Here is a 26,601-nt window from a genome sequence, read left to right as displayed (position 1 = left end):
AATCATTGGGCGTCCGCTGTTGGATCTCGTTAAACGGACTCATAAATTACAATCGCTTAACTGGGCCCAACTATTACCTTTAATATTACTTTGTGGGAAAGGTCAGCGTCCGGCAGCCCGGATAATTCAGCTGCCTTTCTTTTTTTTTAAGTCTTTTTAAGCTCCAGAGGCACCGGCGGCGGCGGCTCCGCTGTGGTCACTGTTTATGTTTGTCACCCTCAGATATCTTTAACGCAGTGTTTAAAGTGTGTGTGGTTGGCTGCTTGCAGATCACACACTGGATGCCCTGAAGGGAAACTAACGCCAAGGCTGTAAGGTCCAAAGTGCAGTTGTCCGCTCGGCGCCGCAACAATGGAGCGGTTGTGCAAACGGAGGCATCGGTGGCTCTGGCAGGCCTGGCAGGCCAGCTTATCAGGAGGCAGAGGGGGGGAAGGGGGGTGGGGGTGGTGGGGGGGGTTAGAGTGCATGTGTGTGACTTTGTGTGGCTCTCAGTCACTCACAGACACAGCTGGGTGATGCTCTGCGCCCGCCCCCACTTTGTGCTCGCCCGTGATTGACACCTCCGATTGTCACTACAGTGTGCGCACGCGTGTGTCAGATCATGCAGGAGCTGCTACCCCCGCCCCCCCCCCCCCCCACCCCCCCATCAGAAGGAACTCTCTCTCCAAATGTAGATGGTGAGAACTGCTTTTGCACGCTGCGCTGCGATTTAGTTAGAGATCAGTAATTGCTTTAAACTAATTCATTGTCAATCACACGGTTGTAATATTCTTATTATTATTAATATTATTATTCATGATTATCCTGGTGTGTCACATGTGATTAGATTTATTGAAGAGGAAGAAGATGTGAGAGGTGGTGGCTCTCTTCGGTCTCCCTGTGCGGCTGAAATGCAAAGTTTGTTGAACTAAATGCCTCATTTTAAATTAAATTCCACTTTTATCCTCTGCCATCAGGAACCTTTGGTGTGGAAATACTCGACCAAATTCTGGTCCTTTTCCTCTTTGTGCGCATCATTTTGGGGCCCGTAGCCTGAGTTTACTGGAACCTGCCTGATGTTCTGGGCTCACAGGCGGCGGGTGAGATGGTCCTGGTGGTTGCTACTCATTTCCTTTCCGGGGTTTGATACCCAGACTCGGTTATTTTTGAAATTCTCTCTCACCTGCCACACAACCGCTCCGATCCCGTGTGCGACGGTTTGTTGGTGGCAGGTCCCCCCCCCATCCTCAGATCTGTCTAAGGTGCAGGAACGCACCGTGAGCTCGGCGGAGTTTATTCGCTTGCAAGCTAGTCTGTAGCGCTTTCAGTGCATTTCCTCTGGGACACAACACTTTGAGAGAAAAAAAAAGGGGGGGGGATCGTTCTCAAGGTGCCTGTGTTCGGCGTCAGATGCGACTCGGGGTTGGTAAATATTTAGAGAGCAAACATTTTGATACCAGCGGGGATTATAGTTGAGGGAAACATGTTTTTCTAGGAATGGAAATGTCAGCATATTGGAGGCGTAATGCAAGGTATTTCCACTTTAAGCGCCGCAGTTTAGCGACCCGGGTCTCAGACTGAAGATGATGTGGTTTCCCCTCATTCCGATGGCCCCCGCGTCCACGGGATCGGCGATTCCTTTCTTCCTGTGACCAGTTAACCGGTCGGCGGGGATCGCGGCCGCCCACAAACATGCAACATGTTTGTTCTGCTGCTACACCTTGTTGGCTCTGTGGAGGGAAGGTGCCAAAGGTGGATGTTAAACATGTCAAGTGCTATCTGCCTTATTTACTCGCTCCCTGAATATTCATGAGCCTCCATAGCGGTGTCAGCCTCCAGCCAGCCGTGCAGAGAACAGCTTTCGCAGTCGTCAGAAGGGCTTGATCCTTCTCGCTTTGCGGCCATTTACAGCAGCGCTTGTTCCTCCTTAAAGCGTCATTATTTCCATTATCAAGTGCTGCACAACTCTTAATGCCTGCGTTTATTCGGATGCAAACGCTTATGCACGCTAGCACGTTGGCGGCAGCCGTTCTTTTGTCGGGCCCCACATGGACGTACTCGCGTTGCAAGTGTTTCCCGGATATTTGAAATCACGTTCATGTTCGATCATGTTTCACCCTGGGAAACCTTTGACGCTGCGTGCGTGCGGTTTGCTTCTCATAGCAACGCGGCTTTTACCTTTGATCCGTCAACATCGAATGCTGTTGAATATTTCCAGCTGCTGAAAATGAACACTTTGTTTTACCACGGGCATAGCAATATGCTGTGCTAGCTGCTAGCGGCAGTGTGAGCCTGCCACGGTTGCGTGAGGGCTACTCGTACTTAACTCGGCTTAAAAGGAGGCTGTAGTGACGACATTATCCCTAAAGATGCTGTCAGCTGTCGTTGCTGCTTCCTCTCATGGACCTCAGAATAATCAAGTAGTTAGCAAACCGGGAGCAACTGGTACACGGCTATCATCTTCTTTGCACCGAGCACCATCTTCAGCTTTGTTCCTTGTTGCGGTCCATCCCCAGGGGCCGAAACTTTGGGTTTTCTGTCGGCCAGCTCTCATTCTCTTTCCCTTCGCAAGACATTTGTGCCTCGGTATGGTGTCAGTTTAGTCCGAAGCTGACAAACAAGCGTGCTTTTCCACTTTGAGAGGCCCATGTTCTGCACTCATGCCCACTTATTCCCCCTAACACCTCTGGGGGAGTCGCTCTGACCTCTACAGGGATCTCCACTGCCTCTTTACTGGCACTCATGCGTTTCCTCTGCGCTCAGAGGAAACCGCGCCGAATTCCATGTGCATTACACGAGCTTTCGGGAGGCCCGGGCTGCCGCTCGGCCTCATCTGGCTAGCTGCGACTGTTGTTTGGCAGTGATGCTAGGCTGCGGTGTGCGTGGGGTCAGACTTCACTTAGCCTGGCAGCAGAGATTACAGTGACTGTCTCATTAAATATACGTTTCCTGTGTTAACACAAGCGGCCCCCCTGCTTTATTGTTCGTGGCCTCGGCTGACAGACATCCTCTTTCAGAGCTTGACACTGTCAACATGCTTAACGTTGTAGACGAATACCTTGCAGGGCGTTGAAATAAGATTTTGGCGGCGGTGATCAAGGAATTAAGCTTTTTACTGAAGGAAAAACTGCAAAACCGCGGGGTTAAAACTGCACTGGTTATTCCAAGTTCTCTGGTAAATTGATCGTGGTTGATTTACCTGCTCTACCTTCAACAGCTGCAAATGTGAAACACTCACATTGTTGCACGATTGAACAACGTTCCGATGCAACTTTATACTCCTTTGACAAGTTAGCCTGAAAGAGGTTTAGGTGTGCTGTTACAAGGAGAGAGAGAAGACAGAACCCCTGAGCCGGCATTAAGTCCTAATGCAGGAGCATGACTGCAGCAGGGAGAATTTCATCCCTTGTCATCCTTCCTTCATTAGTATTGATTGGTTGGGCTAAATTGCCCTCTTCAATAGAGGTTCCATCAAATAATCCCTCATTCTGTTTCCCAATTCCATTGTCCGGCTGCGGAATCACTTTATGGGGGTTGGGGGGACGCTTGCAACAGCAAGCTGGAACATTTCCTGCAGGGGTCAGAGCAAAGACAGGGTTTCCAGCCCTGGTGTTTTACCTCTTAATGAGACTGGGGGAAAGTTGACCTACCGAGTAATTGTGACAAACATAGCCGAGGGGGCGCTGAGTGCTGCCCTGCCCCCTTCTCGCTGGGGCCGTTTAAAAAACCCAAAAAAAAAAGGAAAAGCCTCGCTGCACCTGCGGTTTGTATGGACACAAATCTTTTCCCAGAGCAAAAAAAAAACAACCCAGGAATCCGCTGGAAGAATCCCCCCGCGGTGCACGGATGTCACGGTCTGGTGTGCCGCCGCTGCCGGTTTGGCTCTGGAAAGGGGCAGCTTGAGAGTCGGGATGAAATGGAAAAGTTCCAGCGCGACGAACACGTGCACGCAGGAGATAATTGGAGATTTCTGGCTGCGCCATCAGCTCCACGTCACGGGGTCCGATGACGTGTCCACGGTATTCTTTCAGTCTGATTCCAGCACAAGACACCATTGCGAGGTGCATTTAGAGCACAAAGGCACAGAACAGGAGCCAACACAAATAGGTTTTGGCATCCCATTGCTAATTTATGACGCTTGAGTGTCGTGCCATAAATGATTGACAGCTTGCGGATCACTCCCGCATCCCAACGTTAGCGTAGCGCTGTTGACCGTTTTAAGAGCTGGCGTTGCGAGGCCGGCGTGGGCTCGGTTTAATTAAGGAAGTGCCCCAGATCGGGGGCTCTTCAGCCACTCGGAGTCACATTTGACGCTGGAGGATCAGGATGTGTTCAGTGGAAAGCAAATGAATGATTGATAAGAGAAGCAAAGCTGCTTGAAGTCCTGCTCAAAGCACATTAATAATGAAGAACCCTGCGAGCGCCTTGGTGGCGTATGGAAGACAAGAGATTTCATCACCTGCAGGATCTGCTCTTGCTCCTATGTTTTGGTTTTCATGTTTGCTTTTCCTTTTAAGTCCCCTTTTATTTGGTGTCTCTAACGTAAAAAACACCGCGAATGTGGCTAATGTCATCAAATATCTGCTGCTGTCTGTTCTGTCTGTTGGGACTCGTAAATCACGTCTGTAAATGTGCCTCCACTTATTTTTACATTGACTGCTAATTAGGAATTGGCAGAAGTCTGTTAATAAAAGCTTCTGCTGCTTCCTGCAAATTATTTTGCTTATTTGATTTAGCCATAGCTGGCTAAATAGCGGGCTAATTTTAACAGCCCGAACTTTGGATTGTTTAGAGTTGAAGTTTGGAGCGATGAGCGCCAGAGGTGCCAGAATACATAAAAGAAGCTGGAAGGGGAAAAAGGAAGATGAAGAAATGTTTTTTTGGCAGCGCCGGCGTGCTGGGGAGCTGCGTCTCCTGTCTGCAGCGAGTGCAGATCCTGCTGCTCTGCGTGTCTCTGTCATCCTGCCATTGTTCAGGCCAGAAATCAGCACAGACTCCCATTGTTCTACGCCCAGATCTGCTGCAGCTACAGGCTGCTCTGCCCAACATCTCTGCACTTTGTCATGTTTTCAAAACACAGTGTCATCCTTCGGCTATGATTAGAGGTTTGGGAGTTAAAACAACCTTGAATTCTCTAAACTCTCAACAATTACCACCTTTTTTGGCCCCAGAAAGAGAATAAAATGGGCCATGCACAAGCTCATTTAAGCTAACAGGCTCGTGACAGTAAAGGAAGACATGGCTCAAAGGGGATCAAAGCAACCTCTCCCACACAGAGACTAAATGGAGCAGCATGTTGACATGGTCCCAGCGACAAGCTGGTGGAGGCGCAGAGCGGCTCCGGCTCGTGGGAAAGCATTCGGGCTGAAAAGATGCCCCGACGTTCGTTTTCCAAACGCTATTCGTCTGTCTTCATTTTAAGGATTCGGCAGCGTTTCGTGGTTTTTAGTCGTGCGGCCCTGTCAGTGGTGGCCGACCCCTCTGGTTGTGTTCCTTTCACAGAGTTTAGCTCCACGCGCTAAAGTGGCCACACCGCGCGCCCTATTCCACGGCTCCTCCATGGGCTGCGGCAAGTAACCTTTAGTTTCGGAGGCGAAAATGTTTTTTTTCTCTGCGAGGTGTTGGCTCCCCTCTCGGCACCCGGCGATATTTCCTCCGACACCGCGGGCACGGAGTGCTCTCACATCGAGCCCAGTGAATGATTGTGTTTGCATGAAATCCTGCGGAGGTGCGTTTGATGTTATTAACTCCCCAAGAAGAAAAATGCAACGCAGTGCATACTGTATAATGCTCTTTGGATGCACTCCGCCCGTGAAAAAGTCTTCAAAATATATATTTTCGGGGGAGGAGGATGGGTGGCACGTGCTCAGGGGAACGGCGGTAAAATCTGCTGGGGAAAGAAAAACTTGAGCAACTCGCTGGAAACGCTAAACAAAGTTTCAAGGCGCTTTGTGCATGACAAAAGCGAGGTCAGCTTTGATTCCCGGTGAACATTTTGCAAGAAAACGTTATCCGAGTCTATCTTTCCAATGCCTGCGTGGCGAAAGGCAAGCAGACGCAAGAGGGGAAACATTGCGCAATATATTCAAGATTAAAAAGAAAAAAAACTCCATTAGGAGGCTCAGATCTTATTTTGGAGGGCCCGTGGTGTGTGTGCCTAGAGCTTAGGAGAGAACACTGGTAGCTTTCCAGCGCAATATTTACTCTTCCTCTCTGTCTGCCTGGTCTCCACCCACCTCTGTCTGAAATGCGTGTTTGCTAAAAGCTTCGTGGGGCAGCGGCGAAGGTGGCTGCTGGGTTTCGTCAACAGTCGGATGAAAGCAGCTCCAACCATAAAAATCAGTGCAATTGAAATCCTAATTTGTCCGTGATTGATGCGAAGAACATAGCATCTGTAATAGCCTACTTGCTGCTGACCTTTTGCTCCAATGAGCCACCAGCCAGCATCCCCCCCCCCCCCCACCCACCCAAGAGACCACAGGGGAGCGCCACCTCGTCGCCTCTTAAGCCCGCTATTAAAACTTACGGCATCAGGCTGTGATGAGCACAGTTAGCTGAATTCATGACCCGCGTGAGCGGAGCGGTGAGATCATTTCCACTTCTGTGTTTTTCTGCTGATGCGTTTAATTACTGTCCTGTCCGGAGCCGCCGGAGCCTTGGCTGAAATGATCGGTTACATTTCAAGCGCCGAAGCTTTGCAACAACAATCATACATTACACGACACGCACGCGAGGAGACAGAAATCCATCCCGTCCGTCCTGCCCCCTGATTGTTTCAGGTTTCTATTTTAACCCTGCTGAAGGCACACGGGCATCTTTCAAACGTCGGCGCGTGGGAGAGTCGGCTTCCGTGTTGGGTTGTGCGATCGGCCTTGAGATAACACAAAGACCCACTTTTCCACTGCAGGTTAGAGTGGCCCCATTAATGAGATTTTCTCCGGTTTCTCTCGCTGCCCTCAGGTCAATGGGATTCCACTGCTGGTGCTTAAATTAATGGAAATTTGAATTTTGAATATTCACTTTCCTCTTGAACTAATTCCTGCTGTCTGTGGGTCCGCACCTTGATTTCAGCCACGTAGCCGACTTTACCCAACGTCTACAAGCTCCAACGACGTTTTTAGAAGTAGCATGAGCTATGCAAACAGAAGCTAGCTGCTATTACACGCCCATGACCACTAGGTGGCAGAAAGCTTCACACGCTCACCTGCTTCAGCGGCGTGATCTCCTTCCCCTCTTCCCCTCCTAAACACCAGCACTTGCAGCCGCCCCCCTCCCAACATCACACACATTCACACACGGCTGATATTAGCCGATTTCCCAGAGATCACTGGAGGATGTCGCTAGAGCACTTGTGCTCCCCCCACCCCCCATTCGCTCGAGTGGAGAGTGGCCCGCTTAATGCATTGTAATGGTTGACCATTATTTACGCAGGGGATAAACAAAGAGCGGCGAGGAACTGATGGAGTAATCCACTCTGGTAGTCATTAGGCGGTGAGACGGTGGAGCGGCTGGGAGCGGCCTCCTCCTCGCGCCTCTGGAGTAGAGCAGCTAATAGAAATGGGACTCATTACGCTACCTTATACACCGACGCGCCCAAGATCACAAGCAATTGCTAATTGATTGTCGTTAGCGCTCTAGCAATGAGACGCTTTGTCTGTTTTCTCATTTGTTATGAACGGCTTTTGTTTTCTTCCCCCAGTCTCCTTCACTCCATTATTGATGTTGCTGTTTTTCTTTCCTTTGCCGCCTCTTTTTTTCCCGCCTCGAGAGCCCTCTGCAACTGAGTCATCTTAGCACCGTTTTAGCTGCTGCGGCAATCACAATCTAGGGGAATGTATAGGATCCTTACTTTTCGGTGTAATTAGGAGGGAGGAATGCGCGTCTGCGTGCGCGCGTGTTTTAGAATCAATATTCCAAACCCACTAATGAGTGCATGAAACACGCAGGCCGGAGAGCGGCGTGGAGGGGCGGATGTTGAAAATGCGCCTCCGCCAGCTCGGTCACGGATGAATAGCGGGGAGAGGCAGGTCTCCCTGTGATGCTTTGATTATTGGCTCTGGAAATTCCTTCCTCTTTCCTCAGCAGATTGTGTTCATCTCAGTCTTTAATCATTTCTCTCTCTGTCTCACTCCCGACGGTAACACGCTGTCTTCACCTTTCCCGGGCGCCTCTCGCTACCTTCTTTTCCCCGCCATTGCTCTTCCTCCCCTCTGATTATTAGCAGGGGGAAGATGGTGCAAATGCAAATGCTCGTCAGTGCTTCCTTCTTCTGATCGCCCGGGCTTTGTTACAACTCTGCTTCGCAATCGTCGCGATACCGGAATCTTAAATTTCATCATAGGAAAAGCATAGAAAGCTGTATATATAGTTAAAGAATAATAGTGTGTTATTACTAGTTCATGCATTGAAATGAGTGGTTGTATTCCCCAAAGTAAAATACACGAAATTTAATACTGAAGGATTTTTGGCTTTTTTAAGGAAAAGAAGGTCAATTCCTCAAATGAAGGAAAACATTTTCAGTATTTTAACCCAATATTATTGTGGATGAACCTCTTACTATTGTGAATCACTATTTTGCTGGAGTGTGGCATCATAATTAACTGATATGTTATCTGACTTATACCTAAATTGTATTAAAAAGACAATACTTAAGTTTTTTCTGTAATTTGTTGACCCAATGCAAAATAAATTTGCTCTCCATTAAAGGTCAAGGTAATGAGAACGTTCGTCCCTCGTCCCGGTCACATGACGCCTTCCGTGATGTGATGAACAAGTGAGCGTAGAGGGTTCCATCCCAAGGTTTCGCTCTCGGATAAAGCTGGACACCAGCAGACCCAGGGGACAGTGGACGTCCTGTTTGTGCTCTGTCAATGTCAGACACCTGCACCTCCGTCTCAGTCCGCCTCGCGGGACTAGCTGCCACCTTCTTGCTCTGATAGGAAAAGACTGGAAACAAAGGAAGAAAAACACGCTGCTGCTTTTGAAACCAGATATACTGAATACTGGAGAGGAGGAGGAAGAGGAGGAGGAAGAGGAGGAGGCACCGCGTGCGAGCCCCCACTTTGTGGAACAACCGTCGGAGCATCGTCTCAGTGCTCTGAAAGGGAGCCGGCTCTTCAAAAGGGAATTTCACACAATTTAGATTTTTTCCATGAGCAAGCTGAGCACTTTTGTTTCCTGTTGTCACAAACGCCTCGTTGAATATCATGACAAGACAATTCCGGTTCCCACTCAACATCTTTGGAATTCTTGTGTCTCAGTCGCTCAGATTGTGCTCTTTTTAAACCTAAAAAAGGAGTTTCAAGTGAAAGTAGAGCCTTGGTTCAGTCAGGGAATAAATTACCCTCTATTTGCTTGGACATAAGAACCGTCGGCACACAGAAGTTGCAGCGTGTTATCGCCGCGGCGATGGTGAACCAGGCGCCGGTGTCCGTATTAATCAGTGAAGAGTAAAGACTGGGGCATCTAAGTGAGCCGGCGTCTCTGCTCTGTTAACCGCATCACTCTAAAAACCATTACCTCCACACCCGTAATCGCCGCCGCCAGGATACGCGTGATGTCTCTCCCAACCCGACGCCACTCCAGTGGTCACAGACGCGAGCGCTAACGTTACAGACGGCAGTAAAACCTCCCTGCGCTAATGCACACGGTCGCAGGTGGTTGCCTCGTGCTCAACTTTTACCTTTCTCCTCACAGCAGGAGGTCATGGCTTCCAATCACCCCTGTTAGTGACATAAAGGCTCAACGCTGCTGGTATCTGCACTGAAACCCCTTCTGCACGCGTCAGTGGAGGAACTGAAACTTGCTGCGTTTCCGCCGGCTCGGCACTGTTCCAATGACAATATTTCCATATGTGATTAGCGGCTGTGCTACACCGGAATATGCATTTGGGGCAATTTATAGGAATTCTAATTACCGCAATCATTAAGGTTGAAATGAGTGTAAACGTGGTCAACACAGGCGACACATAGCAAGAAGGTTATGGGTCCAAATCCAGCTTTGGAGGTTTTCCAGGTACTCTGTGTTCCTCCCGTTAGAAATCCCCTGACACGTGAGCCCGTTTTACCTCTAATCGTCATTGTTGACGTCGTCATGCCGACTGTTGGGCTTTTTTTTTTAAAATGCCATCTTTGTTTTATCTGTGGGTTTCTTTGGAGATAAAAAAAAAAGCAGAGACAAGTATCTGCGTTGATCTCGCGTGTCTTGAGTGCATCAACAACAGGAAGCAGTGTTAGGGAAAAGAGGCGTCGTCATTTCTGCGCCGGGGAAGGTGAACTGGAGGTCAAATCTCCTGGAAATGTAATGTTGTCATTTATGGGAGAAATGGACGGATCCGTTTCTGTTTGCTCAGGCTGCTTCCTAAGAAGCAAAGGCTTTGGGACAAAGAAAGCCACCACATCATCATCAAGAGCGCTGCACGTTCCCCGTTTTTTACGCTGAAGCCAAATCCTCTTAACAAGAAAAAAAAAAGAAAAAATCCTCCTTGCACACTTCCCACCCGTGCGCGTTCAAAACCCACTGTATTTACCAGTTAAAATGCAAATGTGGCCCACAGGGAATAACGGCACCATGAAAGAGGCTGGTTGGACGGATAGCCCGTGGCTCTCGAGAGCTTTTCCCACAGCAATGAGAGTGGGGCCAGGTGAGAGGTTCTCCCCGGGGGTCCATTTCCTTTGCTATTGTCCGGGCTTAGCAGGCGGCGTCCAGCTCTCTCTCTCTCTCTCTGCGTCTGGCCGGAGGGTTTTATGGCCACTTTTAGCTGAATGCCTGTTCAGGCAGAAGCTAAAACTGAGGAGGACGGAGCATGTCAGGCTGCGATGGGGAGCCCGACGCCGCAAGGGCCCAATTAAAACTGGAGCGGCCTCCGTGATGAAATAATAACGTGGTAAATGCACCTCTGTGAACCGTTTCATTGGTCGGTGTTGTCGGTACGATTCCAGCAGGTGCATGTCCATTATTAAGCATACTACGCATACGGATTTATTGTCGCACACCAACAGTGGGCAGATCCAGTTTTGTTTTGGTAGCGATCATTGCGTTAGCATGTTTTTGCTGTCAGATTGTTTATTGTCATACTAAATCTACGGTTATAATTGTGGTATTTAAATGTATTTTCCACTTCTAGTCTCACTTGAATACCATTCATCATGTCACGGCCCATTTCAAAGCCTCACTGTGGATCCCAAAGCAACGTCGCGGCATTCAGTCGTTAGCTATGCTCCGTTTTACAGCTCTTTAAGAGGGAAAAATTGTGTTTTCACCCTTCCGTATTGCCGTTCAGAGCAGAGCTCCTTTAATTAGATAACATGCCTGTTTGTTTGAGATTTGCACTTTAACAGCAGTTCGTCAATTACTGCTTGTGGTTTCATACTGTCAGTCAGGCTTTGTCTGGGCGCCCCAGCCTCTTCCTCGCCGCAGAGCCGTGTTATTGTACTTAAACAAATCAATTCTGTTGCAGTTGAGCTTTTTTTTCTCCCTCTCTCTCTTTTTTTCCATCCCCCGTCATTATGAACTGTTTGCAGTGCAGAGCACATTGATTTTTCACAGCCCTGGAAAAGCTGTTGATGAATAGCACAGAGGTGTCTGGGGAGAATCTGGCTTTAAAAAGGAGGCGCCCAACGTCAGCCCCTCCCCCTTCTCCTCCTTCCCCCTCTCCTGACCCTTGCACCTCCACCCCCACCTCCTCCTTTTCAGAGCGCTGTACCCCCCAATGGGGGTGAAATTCAGCGGAAAAACATCAACAGAAAAAAAAAGTCATTTGCTGAGGTTAATCTTTGCTTTCTTTTTGCACACTTAAGGATTTTGGGTGGGAAATGTTTGTGTGGAACTTGGGGAAACTTCATTTGCAGTGTTGCTTACTTATGCGGGGGTCGGCTCAGTGTTATCAAATCTGCGAACAAAGCAGAGTTTTAAACATCAGCTTGTCATTAGCGTGATCGTTGAACTGGCGTGAAGGTCATTTTGAATCCCGTCGTGTAAAGTATCGCTTGCTCTTCTGATCCGTCCTTCCTGTGCACGGGAGCGTGAAGGAGCTCACCCGTACGGGGAAGGCCGGGCGCAGATGGAATTGAAGTCCGGGTTGACGTGAAGCTGCCGTGAAGTGTGTTTTTTTTTTTTTTTACTTACATTTAAGAAGCTGATGGAAGGAGTCGGTGGATGGAGATTGCGGCCAATGCACCTGCGTCAACTGATGTTTGTTTTATCTGGTTCCTCTCAGGGGCAGAAGAGACGAGGCGTGGAAGCGTTTCTTCTCTGGCGTGTGAATGGGTGGGGGGGTTCTTGGCGGAGGATCAAGGATCGAAGTCAACACAGGAGAGCGCGCTCATTTTTCCACGTAATGTGTTGTTGGACCTGTGGGGGTCCAGTCAGTCTCCGAGGAACCTCCTATTTCAGGTTCCAAACCAGAAATCTATGCTTTCAGAGTAACTTTGTTGGTAGCTTGTTACCGTTGCTTTGACCTTTAGCAACTAGCAGTGCTAACGGCGCAAGGTTTCCACAAACAAGCCAATGGCCTTGATAGCCAACCAAGCTCAAAAAGTATCTTGGAGAGTCTTTGTGGCTCATCAACAGAATGTCCACCATCTTCCCAGTATGTCCGCTGTATGTTTATTCACGATAATGCTGTACGTCCAGAGTATTATTTAGCATATGCAGCTAAATAATAGAAAGAGATGAAAACTGACCTCTAGACCTTAAAGTCAGCCTTCCTCATCACCGCGGTCTTTCTGCAGGTGCCCTCTGCGGGAATCAGTGGTCACAATGTTGTGTTTTTTATTATTATTGTTATTCTGCCCTAATTCAAATCCATACGCAATCAGACAAATGCATGCATGCCACAGGTCGCGACAATCCTCCTGGCCAGCAGTTTAAAATGCACCTCTGGATACATTCCAGTCAAAGAATTACTGTAAGTCACGGAAAGGGGATGTAATTGGTTCGTCCAATGTATTATACAGTTCAGCCACGGCCTCGTGGATTACGAATGGGGACATCCAGCATGGCCCCGCACGCACACATGCACGCACACCGGAAGATAAGGGTTTTTAATCTTGATTAGAGCAGTGTGAATGCTGAGAAATATGGAGCCCCAGCAAACATCTGGCTGCCACAGAACCAAGTGGGATAAACTGAAGTGATTATGGTGGAAATGTCAAGCAAGGTAGCAAGTAAACAGAGGGTGGCTGACATGGCAGGGGCAGTGACACGAGTGCCTCACAGCCAGTCCTCTTAAGACCTCTCGTTGTAAGGTTGCCTTTAGAGAAAAAACAAAAAAAAACAACCCTAAATGCTAGGCTGGTTTTACAGTCGGTTTGATGTCTTTTGATGGTGTCTGAAGGTAACCAGGTTGCTCTCTGTTCAGTCTTAATGGATAATTACTTTCCTCTGTGAAGTGTAAGGGGCACAGACATTCTTTTAACCTCGCAAACAGCCAAAAAAAAGGCCCTTCCTGTCAGTTGTCTCACTCCCTTTCTCTCTGTTCTTGCAAGATCTGGAACTGATAAGTTTGAGGCCTCTGGTAACTGAACAGGAAGGACAGAGGGCCTCGGCCTCAGAACGCCTTCCTCTGCACACGTCTGGCTCCCCTGTGCAAACGAAGCAGGCGGAGGCTGCTGCTTTGAACGCTTGAAAAACCCACTCCAGCCCAGCAAAATGTTATTATCGCTGTTTGATAAATGAAAAGGTTTTACACCCAGGCACAATCACCACTCTCGCGCTCGCTATACTGTTAAAGAGAAGTGAAAGTTTGACCTAAACAAGCGTATAAATTTGCACCGAAACATTAGAAGAAAGGTGGCGTAACAGACGTGTTAGCTTGGTTGCTAATTGCTATTAGTAACCCGGAAACTCACCTTAACATTCACCCATAAAACCAGTGTGCTTCTAAAGGCTCCGCTTACACGGTTGACTTACAAAAGGGCCCAGACAGGCCCAGTTTTCCGAGGTATTTACTGCAGAATCGAGCCTGTAGACAAGTATTTGGAAACCAGGCTGATGAAAAGCAGACTGGGCCAAGAAAGCAAAAATACACCGTTAAAGAAAAATGCCGTGCAATCTGTCAAATCGTGTAGGTAAACTAAAACAATGTCTTATAGTTAAAACAGTTCTTTTGTGCCCTCCTCATTCATCTTCCACCTTTTTCTTCTTCCGTAGTAAAAGAAGAGTCCATTATATATTTATTTCAAGGCTCAGATTGTGTCGGAGATGTTCCGGAATGGTATCCTTCCCCCTGAATAAGTCTGAGATAACGTTCCTAGGTGACAGTTGAATTATGAGCCCATTAGTCAGCGCTGAAGGAAAGAGGTGGGTGAACATGACGTCCGTCAAAAAAAACATCTCTCTTTTTGCAGATAGCCTCCCGTAAATGCCGCCCAGGAATCTCGTAGGTGCCTCCCACTGGTGTAGGAGCTGGAGGGTCAGGGTCAGGGAGCAGAGCCGGAGCCATCCCCGTGCTCGGCTGTTTTCGCATATTCCGAGGAACAGAGCAACATAACACAGGCAGAACTCGGTGTACCAGGCTAAAAATAGCCATGGCGTCAACCCTACTTTCCCATAGACAAATATAAACACGCTCGTATGCTCGCACATCGCCGAAGCACTGCCCTGCTTCTATCTCTCCATCGTAGACGGTCGTAACAGCCAGCGACATTCCAGGACCCTCCTCGATGGACAGAGCCGCCGTGCGCAGCGTTTGTGTGGCGGGGACAGATGTTCCCCACGGTCTGCTCTGATGATCTGAGTTTACACACAGCAGAAGGAAGCCATTAGGCGGCACTTGGCTCCAGGATGAACTCTCCCGCTCCACCAAAGTTTCGAGCATTTACGTCCCACTTGACTTTGTATAATCTAACGGCAGGAGCTATTTTCAGACAAAGGAGAACATGGATGTATGCTGCTCTTCTAGATGTGCCGAGGCGCTCCTGATGGAGAACCTCAGCATGGAACAATTTAGCAGGATGATGTCATACGTTTTCTTGACACGCAGCCTCGTTAATGAGCCTTCCTTCTCACTGAATCCTGCCATTTTCTTCCATTTGATGTTGGCGGTTCAGGACGTACTGTAACAGTGACCTCATTAGGTTGGTATAGAAGACATGTCAACAAGCCTGCGTTCCTGCTAGAGGTTCAGTCTGTACTTTATATAAAGCCCATGATGTGTCAGTGTCACCTGAAACGAGAGTATCTGTTAAGTAATCTAGTTTAATCTGTTAAATCTGACAAATGAATAGGATTTTATGCAGGAGGTCCGGTATAAAACATCAGCTTTGCTGGAGGTTTGGTAGTTTGGAGGGTAGTTTGGGCTCTTACACACGTACCTTGAGCCATTCGCAGTATTTGTGGTGTGGTGGGTGTTCTGGGGGGAATTCTGAACAGTGGAGTCTGGAGGAGGCTTTGTTATCACTTGTTGGTTGGTTCTCCAGTTGGCAGTAACAGTTGCAGCCGGCGGTCATGGGAACATGATATGGATTCTCGTGTTAAGTTCCCTGAATGTTTCAGCATCAAGTGTCCTCCAGACTTTTGCAGGTAAGAACTGATTCCTGACATCAAGAGCGCATTAAAAACTAGATTTGTGAGTCAGTTATGGACCATAACACACTTAAGGATCTATCTACTTAAAAAACATTTTAAAAGTATAAAACCAGGAATCGTTTCACTTTCTTTCTGTTTTTACCTGCGTTTGCTGTCATGAAATACTGTATATTAGCAATGTAGCTCTGTAACCTGTTTGAGTGTCTAAAAAGCACCAGTTTTGAACTTATTTGGAATTTTTTTTTTGATCAAAGACAGTGATGAGGACGATAATGCCGGTGCTGATCCCACTGAAGGGGATGATTGAGTCATCAAAGCAAAACAGCTGTCTTATGTGCTGTGTCTCCCCGCCGCTAATGGCAGATGATGACAGTAGCAGAGTACAAGCGAGTGCAGCCGACAGCGGAGGTTGAGCTTCCTCGGGGAGGCGGGAAAATGGCTGAATCTAAGCAGAGCAGGGTGGCCATGAAACATTCATGCACCTGGGGACTCTTTGCATAAGCAGCACGAGCTAAGCCAGTAATGAAGTAAAGAGCAAAGCACTTTTAATGGTTCTTTTTGTCCTTTTATGAGATTAGCATTAGCCTGGCTTCTTATATAAACTGCTTTAAAGAGGAATAATTGCATGTGGTGAGTTACTGAGCGGGACTCCCACAGTAATGCGCTGCGCCTTGTGGAAAATATTATTTACTTTCGGAATGATCTAGTCGTGGTTAGCTGCGAGATAATTGGTACCACAGGTGCACGGCTGGTTATAGCTCAGAGCTGGACGCCTCAGGAGTTATTCCCAGCCCTCGTCCGCTCTGACTCTGACTGACAACACAGCACCAAATGTGGGCATCCCTACAAAACAGTTGTTCCCTCCTAAACTCGCCCTCTTCCGAGGCGGAGGGCCCCGGACAGAAAAGGCGCGAGGAGGAGCGCGGGGATGACGAGATGAAGAGCACAAGACGGGAAAAGTAATATTTAGACAGCTGCATGTGTCGCGCCATCTATCCTGCGAGTGGAAGAGGGGGCAGAAGCCAAGCCATATTTCGGCGTCCTCGGCCGGGCCCTCGGCGGTCTGCAGTGTTGATGTCTGTGCGTGCTCCAGGCTGTAAATCACACGCCGCCGCTGTCTCCTACCATCGTCTGTAGGTCTGCACACACCTGGAACCAAGTGGCATCACTATTTCTACAATGTCAGATACACTGTGAAACTTCCCACTTCCTGTTTTTAGTTTTTTTTTTCTTTTTGCGTGCCCTCAGGCATGGGTTCGCTTATTTTTCGCTTGAGTTTGACAAGGACTGCGAGTACTGCAGAGGCAAGGGCCCCATTAGGGAGGTTCGTATTGTGTCGTTGGAGTGTCTATGGGGGTTTCAGGTTGTGTCGTTGACATGGATCGATACCAGCCGTGTCTCGGGGGCCCCTTAATAGCCACAAGCCTGCAACAGCTAGTAGGGGGCCCTACGCGGGGGGGGGGGGGGCGGTTCCCAATGCATAGACATTGCAGTGTCTAAAGCAGTTCAATCATTTTCTCATTGAAATATGGACCAATGTCAGCCGTCTCTCGGGGGGCCCCATCAGCTCGGGGCCCTAGGCATTTGCTTAGGTTGCCTACCCCGTTGCTTCGTCTCTGGATGTTTGGTCACATGTTTACGGTCCTGTGTTAGCCTGGCTCCATGCCTGGAGGTGGTGGACGGCAGCTGACTGCTCTGATTCACTAGCCGCTCTGACCGTGTGCTGCACGCCTCACAATGGACCGACTCACGGGGGGGCCCACGCTGAGCTTGTTCACTGTCCCTCTCCTCGCCGTTCTCATTGGATGTTCTCTTTGACTCCTTTGTCGCCCGTGTTCTGGTGGAGACAGCGCTCTCTCCTCATGACTGTATAGGTTTTATGTGTCGTTCCTTTTCTTTCAGTTAAGTGGGAATTTTCAGTTTCCCTCTACCCTCTTTTTTCCCGCCAGGTTTCTCATTATTGCTAACTTTCACACTGTTTTTCTCAACAGAATGTGGACTTTTAATCATTCCCACAGGCTTCTTTTTACCTAATGTGCTCCCAGATCACCCTGCTTAAACCCGCGAACACCCAGCTGCATTAGTCTGCATTTAGGGTCTTTCAGTTGTTTCTGTCTGAAGAATAGATATCCGATTGAGGAAAATGCTGTCGCTGTATATTTAGCGAAATAATTGCACCTTTTTTTTTTATTTGTACATTTGGTTAATGATGGTAATTTTCAACAACTACTGCCGTGCCAGCGGGCACTAATCTGCTGCAATTCCAGAAGAGTGTTAACAAAGCATCTGTCTTTTTTTCCCTTAAGGCAGCTAGATCACCTTTATTAGCGACTTCCTGCCCAGGTACTCTCGACTTTAGAGAATCAAGCCATTTTTAAAGGTCAGAATCACAATAGTAAAAACCCCTATGATTACTGAGTTAGTGGTATCTGCTAGTTCACTAATAACGCAACGATTCGGAGGTTTTACTGTTCCAGGGTGTCAGTAATCAGAAGTCCTGATTTCACCGTCGGTGATGGAGCTCCAAGAAGTGCTGAGGCCTCTTAGCCCACAAATATATACAGAGGCCAAATCAAATCCAAGAAATGTCACTAAAGTGGGCCTGAAGACGAAGTGAAAAACATTTTATGCAACAAGGCGCCCAGGTTTCCAAAACAGTGTCCAGAGCACATTTTGTCTTCAGACTTTGTCCAGTTTCAACGCTTTCCCCCCTCGTTAAACCTTTTGGACATTCTCCGTCCCCCTATCGCACACGAACACGTGCAACATCTGCGCCGCGGCCGCTAATTGCCACTGATATTAGAGCGAGGTCTCCGGCGCTGACCTCGCTAAAGCCAGTCATAACCGAGCGTGCTACCCAGGTTGATCAGAAGAGCCCCGGCAGCACAAACAGGAAGAATTAATTATCCAGCTCGGCCGCTCATGCTGGACACCACATTTAACGACATTGCGGTGCAAGATTAATGGCGATGTGAGTCTATCAAAGCAGAACATGCACAACTGGTGGGCATCCAGTTTGTCCTTGTGTGCAGCCTGGAAAATAAGCTTCAAGCTGATGTGGTAATGAGCTTAAATATTTATTATATGAGGAAATGAAGAGGTAAGAGATTAGAGGCTTTCCGCTCAATATTTACATCCCCACCGGTGTTTAGCTTGTCCTGCGTGGGGGGGAGGCCGACTCTTGTAATGATGGGTAGCCGGTCGTCCACTGACCTTTCGGGAGATACAGCGTGTGGTGGATGGATTCAAACAGCATTAATGAGGAACGTTATAAAAGCTGAGAAGATGTGAAGAAAGCGTTGGGCAAAAAAAAAGATGGAGAAAAAGGAGACTTGAGCTAGCCTGCGTGATTGTAGCCGTCGTTATTTCAAGGTCAGTCATACACATGTAATATGAAAAAAAAGCAGGTAGGGATTTTTAAACCCGCCATCCGGCTCCGCCGCACTCGTCGTGTGTTGACTGTAAGTAGAGCTCAGCAACAGCAAGGTTACTAGCTCGGGTTGTATCTGCATTATGCTAATGTGATGAAAGCAGGAAGCCAATGGAGGCTCGGCGCGCTGGATCGCTCCAGGGACACAACAGCCATCATGCAAATTAGCAGCACGGCGGATCATAGTAACAAAATGACTCTGATAAGCGAGAGGCAGACGAGGAGGGACCGCCCCCTCCAGCGGCAGGTCACATCCAGATGTTGAACTTCACTGTGATCTTTTCAAAACCGTTTTCATCGTGGCTCTCAAAGTCAAAGCGATCTGGTTCCCAGCAGCTTGGGATCGGAGCACTGGGGAGACGGTGTCGGTGCCAAAGCTCACCACTTGCGGGGTAACATAAGAGGAAGGATACGGAGGGGGCCCCTCAAAAAGGGAAAACAGAGGGAAAAGTGAATTAGTATTCCAATGCTTCCATTTTAACCTGGCTCATATTTAGCTAAATATACATCAACACTACAGCAAAGGCATTGGTGTGTGTGTAATTAGGACACTTCATCAGAGGAGGGCCGTGCATTAAATGATTATTTAATTTAACTTGTTAAAGCTTTTCTAACGTATGTACGATTCATCAGCAGTAATTGGAGTTCTCAGCGTAGAGTTGAAGAAATATCCCTGCAGAATGAGTTTTGTTGCTTTTTTTAAGCTCCTGGTTTTAACTGGATTCGCTCGCGTTAGCCGACAAATAATTAAGACAAATGTATGCCTCCGAAGCTGTTGAGTGTGAATAAATTTAAACAGAAGTGAGATCGCAGGCTGCACTCGAGCTTCCAGATGACTTTAGCGCTGTCACTCCACTAATCTGGCATTTTACCCGTTTAGCATGATTTCACGACGCCGAGGCCGACCGCGGAATATTCGAAGTCTGAGCCCGAATGGCGGGATTAGAATTTGGTCTCTGCAGAGGATGTAGGTCAAATGAAAGGCTCCATTTCCTCAAACATTGTAATCCTCATTTTTTTCTGCTTTGCCTCAGTTTTGAGGTCAGACCGCGATGCGCTGGGCAGCACACTGCCTCGTGTCCTGTTTCCAGGAAATTCTTCTCCCTCTGCGATGATGATGATGATGATGATGATGATGACGATGTTCACCTCCTCCCTTTCATCATCAGACCTTTAGCTTTCCGTTGAGCTTGAACTTTCACGGGTCATGTTTATGGTTAAACTGAGGAAGAGGGTTAGCAGGATATACCCATTTAACCCAACAGAAGACGCTGCACAACACTGAGAAGGAAGTGATTCATTGATAAATCCAAGTCATGCTGGGTCATAGAGAAGCTTGTGATGACGAGCGGAAATAGCATTCATATCTGTTTTTCACATAGAGCAATGTTCAGCATGTCGTTGCTAACGCTAACGCCGCTAACGGCAGACAGACGTAGCAGAGAGGCTTCATTTGCCTCAAACGCTTTTGCAATACGGGAGACTGTATATTTAAATGAGTCAACAAAGCCCATTTATTTCACATCATCTACCAACTGTAAACAAAAACCAGCCCCAGTTGTCACGTGTCAGGGACGTCTCTCTTTCAGAACTGCATTTCTCTGCCCGGATCCAGCAACAAAGCCTATTTTACCGTCCGGGTTCTGCTTTCGCGTGTAAACCTGATAACAAACGTGACGGCGGCGCACTGGAGCGGGCTCAGATGCCACACGCAGAGACGGAGCAAATATGTAACAGCCCTGGGCATCGTTATGATGGCTCTGGCTCCGGCTCCGGCTCTGCAGACGGCGGTGCAGTATGTACCACACACCTGCAGTTATGGGAATGTTGTCAAACTGTCTGACTGACTGGCTGATTTACTGGCAGATCTACCTCACCCTCTGTCGCTGAAGAGTAATGACAAATTTGACAGCATGCTATCATGGGCAACATCTGACTGTCAGCAGCCGAAGGGGCTGTTTTTCCCAGTAGAAAGTTCTTTTCCATGTCAGGTGAAGGAAAGTCCGGAGCAAGGGTGACATTACTTATGTATGGCGTTTGATGGGTGAGTTTTATTTATTCAACCGGAACCCATTAAGTGCTCCAGAGAAGGTTTGGAGCAAAGCGACGCACTGTTGTTACCGTAGCAGCCGTAGCAGCTAGGAAAGCACTGCTGAGGAGCATTGATTTGTTCCGTTTTGGTGCTTCTTCTTCCGCCGGTCCGCGTCAGGGTTGAAGCAGCAGTTTTGAAGACCTCCCAGAGACTCCCCCTGCATCCTGTGAAGCGCACCTCCGCTGTGGGAGGGGGCCGGCCCGGGCCACAGGGACGGGAGGCGTTCGCCAGCGTGGGTGACAGACGAAGAATGAGTGTGGGAGCTAGACCTTTAGGATGGAGGAGCCAGCAGGAAGTCTCTGGGGCTTCTTGCATGATCGCGGGGAGCTGTGTGGTGCTAGATCTGCTCAAGGGGCTGGCTGCTTGGGTGGGTGGGGGGGGGGGTCTGCAAATCACACAAACGGCATTAAAGAGCCATGCAGGGCCAGAACGGTGCGGTCCCAAGTTGAGTCAGGAGACCGCCGAAGTCGGCACATACTGTTCTCCACTCTGACTAGTAGAGCACTGATGCCCCTGACCCCCCACATGTCACCCCCCCCCATCCTTTTTGCTGCCAGCCAGCATCAAAATAAGGCACGCAGCTCCACAGAGAGACCCTCCGCAGCCTCCGCCTGCTGTCACGAAATCACACCGCCCTCATTTGTGCTTCCGAATATCTAAACTCGCGTGCGTCCTCGGATCACAACAAAGGGAGGGCGTCCGTTCTCCTCTACGTTGAGCTGTTTTAAAAAAAAAAAAAAAAATGCCTCGCAGCGTATGTGCCGTGGAAATGTGTGCGCTTGGAAGTAGGTCATTGATTTGGAACTTGGACACTGATTATGTGCTGGCCTAGAAATGGGCTATAATCGGCGTCTCTCATACCAAAACAGCTTTTCATAAGTGGCTATAAGTTATTCCAAGGTCAGGACAACTGTTGTGTCTCATCGCTCGGCATGTGCAGAACGTCTTTCCTTTATATTGCTCTTTCCAGAATCTGTTCTGTCTTGCGCGAGAGCTCATTGTACGGATGCCGCTGTGGGTGGGGGTGGGGGGGGTGGGTAGTGTTTAAAAAAGTGCCAGATCTTCCGACATGCCTCGGTCTGTCCTCGATAGGGGTTTGATGTGCTCGTTCGGATGCCAGTTTAGCCACTAATGTAAATATTTGCCGTCTTTGAACAAGTCGGGACGTGAGCTCATCAGGCTCGACGGAGCGTCTCCAGCACGCTCTCCTGAAACAGGAAAAGGGAGTTCTCCCGATGACCACGTTGGGGTGAATCGGGCCGCTCCAAGCTGGAGAATCAACCCACAGCTAGCATTAGCAGAGCGGCGTCTCTTTTTCTGAGGCTCAAAGCGCGGTATTAGCTGTGGATATTTTTTGTTATTTACTTATTTATTATCAAGCAACGCCCTTGGAACGAGGCATGGATGCTGTTTTTGTGAGTAAATTGCAGTTAAGGTTTGGCTCCGCTCGCCGTCTGGGCTGATATTTAGCTCAGAGAGCCGGTTGTAGCCTTTCAGAGGCGGCTGTTGGAGAGCAAACTAACATATTTGCGTACTTCCTGTTCTCTTCTCTCTGCTGAGCGTGGGTCAAGTCCCAACGCCGAGGGCGCGATAGCACAAACGGAGAGCACGTGGCAGCATTCTCGGGTTCGCTCCTGTGTTGTTGCTGCTTTCAGTGATGTTTAGTTGGTTCTGACGGAGAGCAAATGAAGGTCAAGGATGGCCAAAAAGCAAAGCATTGTGGGATGGACCATCCCAGTTATGGACGCGCGCAAGTTTTCGCGCATTCCCTTAAACCGCCGCATTTTAAATGAGCGCTCGTCCCGTCAGCGTTTGCTTTGAGAGGCACGAACCGGCAAGCGGCAAAACAGACAAAATCCCATCAAGAAAAAAGGAGGAAAAAAAAAAACCCGGCATCAGCTGCAACAGCTGCAGGCGGTGGCACTGGGAGGAGAGGAGGGAGCGACCGGCAGAGGGAGGAGAACAATTGACCAGAAGCGACACGGGAAAGAGAGGTGACCTGATTGCTCAGCTGGCCAAAAGCACGGGAAGGAAGCAGCAGGAAAGGCTGGTCCCCTCAGTCTGGCTCAGCCCTCCGCCGCTCCTGGTGGGTCCCTCTGTGGCCTTCCTCTGCTCCCGTCACCCACCCTCCCCCCTTTTTTCCCGCACTGCTGCCTGTCACGGCTCACTACATCGGAACAAAATGATCAGCCCTCACCTCCTCGTGAACACGGGTCATCGTGGTAGCCATGCAAAGGCTGGGCCCTTTGTATTAGATAGGGATCACTGATATCTGGGGAGGAGGAGAAAGAGGAGGAGGAGGAGGAGCCACGAGCTGTTGGAGGGGGTCAGCCGTGTTTGGGGCCTCGCCAGGAGTGATGAAGAGCAAGTGAAGAAGAAATGAAATGGAACCAATTACCTCTGCTTCCCGTTGAAACCGACCCAGATCCAGAAAATGTAGCTTTTGATTTATATTGGTTACATAACAAACAGAAAACACCTCCAGATTGGAAACAGAAGCCTGACGCTCAGTGAACCCTGACAGATTAACAAAATCTAACAGCGTTTATGTCCTTCGGAGGGCAGAGCGCTGATTGTTCTCTATCAGTTCAAACATCAATTGGATTTGTTTCTCCATCGCGTGACAGTTTTGAGTCTGCAAACGGGGGCTCCGTTCATGCCTGGTACACCTCCCTGGTTGCACCTTTACACCCAGTCCTTCTCCAGTTTGGAGGCTTGACTCGTCGTGTTGCATTCGAGGAACTCGTCTGCGTTTGGTCTTTCCTCAAGGAATCGCATCGAGTACCTCTTTCATTTCCTGTGGCTCGTCGGGTAATTAATTCTAATCGCAATCATCATAACAGCGTTTCAGATCAAATGCCCCAGAGGGGTCCTTACCAAACAATCTATTCCTCAGAAAAATAAACACCTAATATCTCTCTCTCCCTCTCTCTCCCTTCATTTGGCTTCGGCTTACAAAGAAGAGTGGTGGGTTGTGTGTGAGTGTGTGTATAGTTACCAGAACGTGTGTTTCACCAACAAAGTGAGGGCATTTAGGGTTGGGGTTAGAAGCTGGGGAATGTGTTATGTCAGTGAGAGTCCTTTCAAAGATAGAAGTTTGTGTTTGTGTGTTGGGGGGATGGGGGGGTCCAGAAAATGCAAGGCCCTGCACTTTAAATGTGTCCCCATCATTGGGAGTGTGGGGCACAGGGGGGTGTGGGGGGGGGGGGGGGGGGGTGGGGGGGGGGGTGGGAGGGTGGAGAGGTTGGTTGGAGACAGGAGGCATCATGTGAGCCAGCAGACAAAGTTTCCAGGCGCTGGAACGTAGTGGCAGAGGCAGCAACGACTGTCCTGCTGTCCATGTCCGGGTGGGGGAGGGGTGGTGCGCTCCAGCAATCAGGATTTGTTCTACTAACTCGCATATCAATTTTATTAAGTGAGGGAAACACCTCAAACAAACCTTTTGATGATAACAAACATGAATATTTGCCTGTTTTCAGAATCACTGCCAGTCGGAAACACAAAAAAAATCAAGGTATTTTTCAGATCGTAAAAGCACATTTCAATAAACACGGCTTCATTTGGAGGTTTCGGATTTGCATATTGTGATTTTTCCTTCTTTTTTTATTAAAAAGCAAAACAGTTCACACAGTTGCTTCTTTGTAAATCCTGTCTTTAAAAACCTGCAGTGAAAGCGATTAACCTTGACGCACGTTTCAGACTTTGCCACATCGGAACCTTGAAGTTGAGTCAATTGGTTCCAGACGGACCTTCAGAAGTCTGTGAATTTTATATTTAAAGGTTAGTATGGGAACGTGAATCAGGATAGTGTGAGCTGCGTGCAGTTTTTTGGTGGAAAAAAAATGCACACAAAATAGCAAGCAGTCACTCTATCTGCAGTAAAGTGCAGCAACAAGCTGCAAATATCTGTCCAAACAAGCTGAGCCAGCCTGTGGTTGCGATGAATGTGGGAGGAAGCAATACAGGGTTAAGCTGTTAGCATGCTATGCTAGATAACCTTCTTCCTCAGCTATTGTTGAGCATAGCATGACTACAGAACATATAGTAGTTGCAGCCTTCTGCATGCTAATTAATGGGTAGATCAGGCAGGTTAAGTACCTTGTATATATTTATGATTATACGCTTATAACTAATTTAAACTAGCACATTTTAGAATGTTATTTTGAAGTAAACATTTCTGATATATGACACTCATATGATATGAGTGGGAAAAAAAATCTTTATGTCGTTTAAATTAAACATTTTACAAGCAATTGATTGCTCAATGTTATAACCTATAAATAAGGTTATGGGCTAAAACTCAGGGTGACCTTGATTTTTTTTTCATCTTCATTTTAGCAACTTTTTAATGTTGCGACGGGTTGTGAGTGATACCTCAGTGAATAACGTGATGATTAAGCATGTAAAAACAGTGAAGAAACTGGAAAGTGACGCGACAAAATAATAATCATGTGAAATTGTTATTAAAATGTAAATATTGTCCGGCAGCTCGTGCAGCGCGCACCACAACGTGCGCTAAGCTAAAATGACTCCTCGTTGTTTTTGGTAGCCCCACCTTAGCATTTGGCACATCAGAGTCAGAGGGGGGATGGGAGAGCAAGTACGAAGTGAAGAAATATCACAGATGTTAGTCTGCATGAACTCCTTCCCCTTCACAAACCTTCCTGCTCAATCTGGCCTCTTTAGCCCCTCCCCTCCCCCCCTTCCCCAAATCTCCCCCCTTGCCTCCACAAAAGACAAACGACTTCTTCTAACCTAATTTCGGTTGCAACACGCAAGGGCCTCAACGCCTGCTGGTCAGTCCAGCCCCAGTAGACGCTGAGCAGATTCACGCCACCCCGGGGCCTTGTTGCCTGGTTTTCCCACACACAGCGACTTGACTTCTGACTCTTGAAAGGGTTTATTTTATTTTGTTGTTGTTGTTCGAAGGAAACAAAATTGCTCCGCATTTTCTCATTTTAGCTGATCTCTTTTCTAGCGTTTTAAAAATGTGTCAGCATGGTGGTTGGTCATTCATTGAGAGTTTTGCAGCAGATGCTGCGGGGCCAGTTGTCTTGGGTCAATTGGATTAGGGTTTCAAACTATGTGTACGCGTCTGGGTTGTGCCTGACGATGGGGGGGATGGGGGGGGGGGCACTTGTGGGGCCGATGGTGGTGCCGTCACTCATCTGTCTGCTCCCCGGATCGACTCGCTCCGTCCTCCCACTCGTGTTTAATTTAGTTAATGTGAGGAAAACTGTCCTAATCTCAGCACGGTGCGGTGAGGAACCTGTTGAGATGCTGGGAAGAGATAAAGGGCAGGAAGTGGCGGAGTGTCTTTGATTATTTGGCCTTTCTCAATTTCCCGGGGGAAATGTTGCCGCTTCATGGCTGGCCAAATCTTTGCCATGACCAGGAGGGACCTTTGATTGGTTCCTGATGTGTGGACAGCAGTCATGTCTCAGGGGTCCACAGCAATTTATCCAGAGGATATTAAATGACCTAATGGCCATATTATTTGCACGGAACTAACCAGAAGGAATCTGGGTGTTAGCTAAGGTGTTTGAGCCTGAGATGCAATTTACCGCGCTGT

At 48.3% G+C, this 26,601-nt stretch overlaps 1 protein-coding gene across 4 annotated transcripts in view; it reads left to right on the top strand.

Annotated features, from left to right (window-relative positions):
* Positions 1 to 26,601, top strand: part of LOC130521859 (zinc finger MIZ domain-containing protein 1-like) — an 81,267-nt gene that overhangs the window by 9,126 nt on the left and 45,540 nt on the right. For 2 of the 4 annotated variants that reach the window (XM_057025695.1, XM_057025714.1), the window contains exon 2: positions 12,197 to 12,292. The exons of 1 other annotated variant lie outside the window; for it this stretch is intronic. The gene's annotated coding sequence lies outside the window, so the exon portion shown is untranslated. Of the gene's footprint in view, positions 1 to 12,196; positions 12,293 to 15,480; positions 15,502 to 26,601 lie in introns of those variants that run through there. One more of the 4 variants, XM_057025706.1, reaches the window with a different exon arrangement.

Source organism: Takifugu flavidus, chromosome 1 (genome assembly GCF_003711565.1).
Source record: "Takifugu flavidus isolate HTHZ2018 chromosome 1, ASM371156v2, whole genome shotgun sequence".
NCBI classification, from domain to species: Eukaryota; Metazoa; Chordata; class Actinopteri; order Tetraodontiformes; family Tetraodontidae; genus Takifugu; species Takifugu flavidus.
Note: the sequence above shows the minus strand (reverse complement) of the source record. Positions and strands in the feature narration are given on the sequence as shown.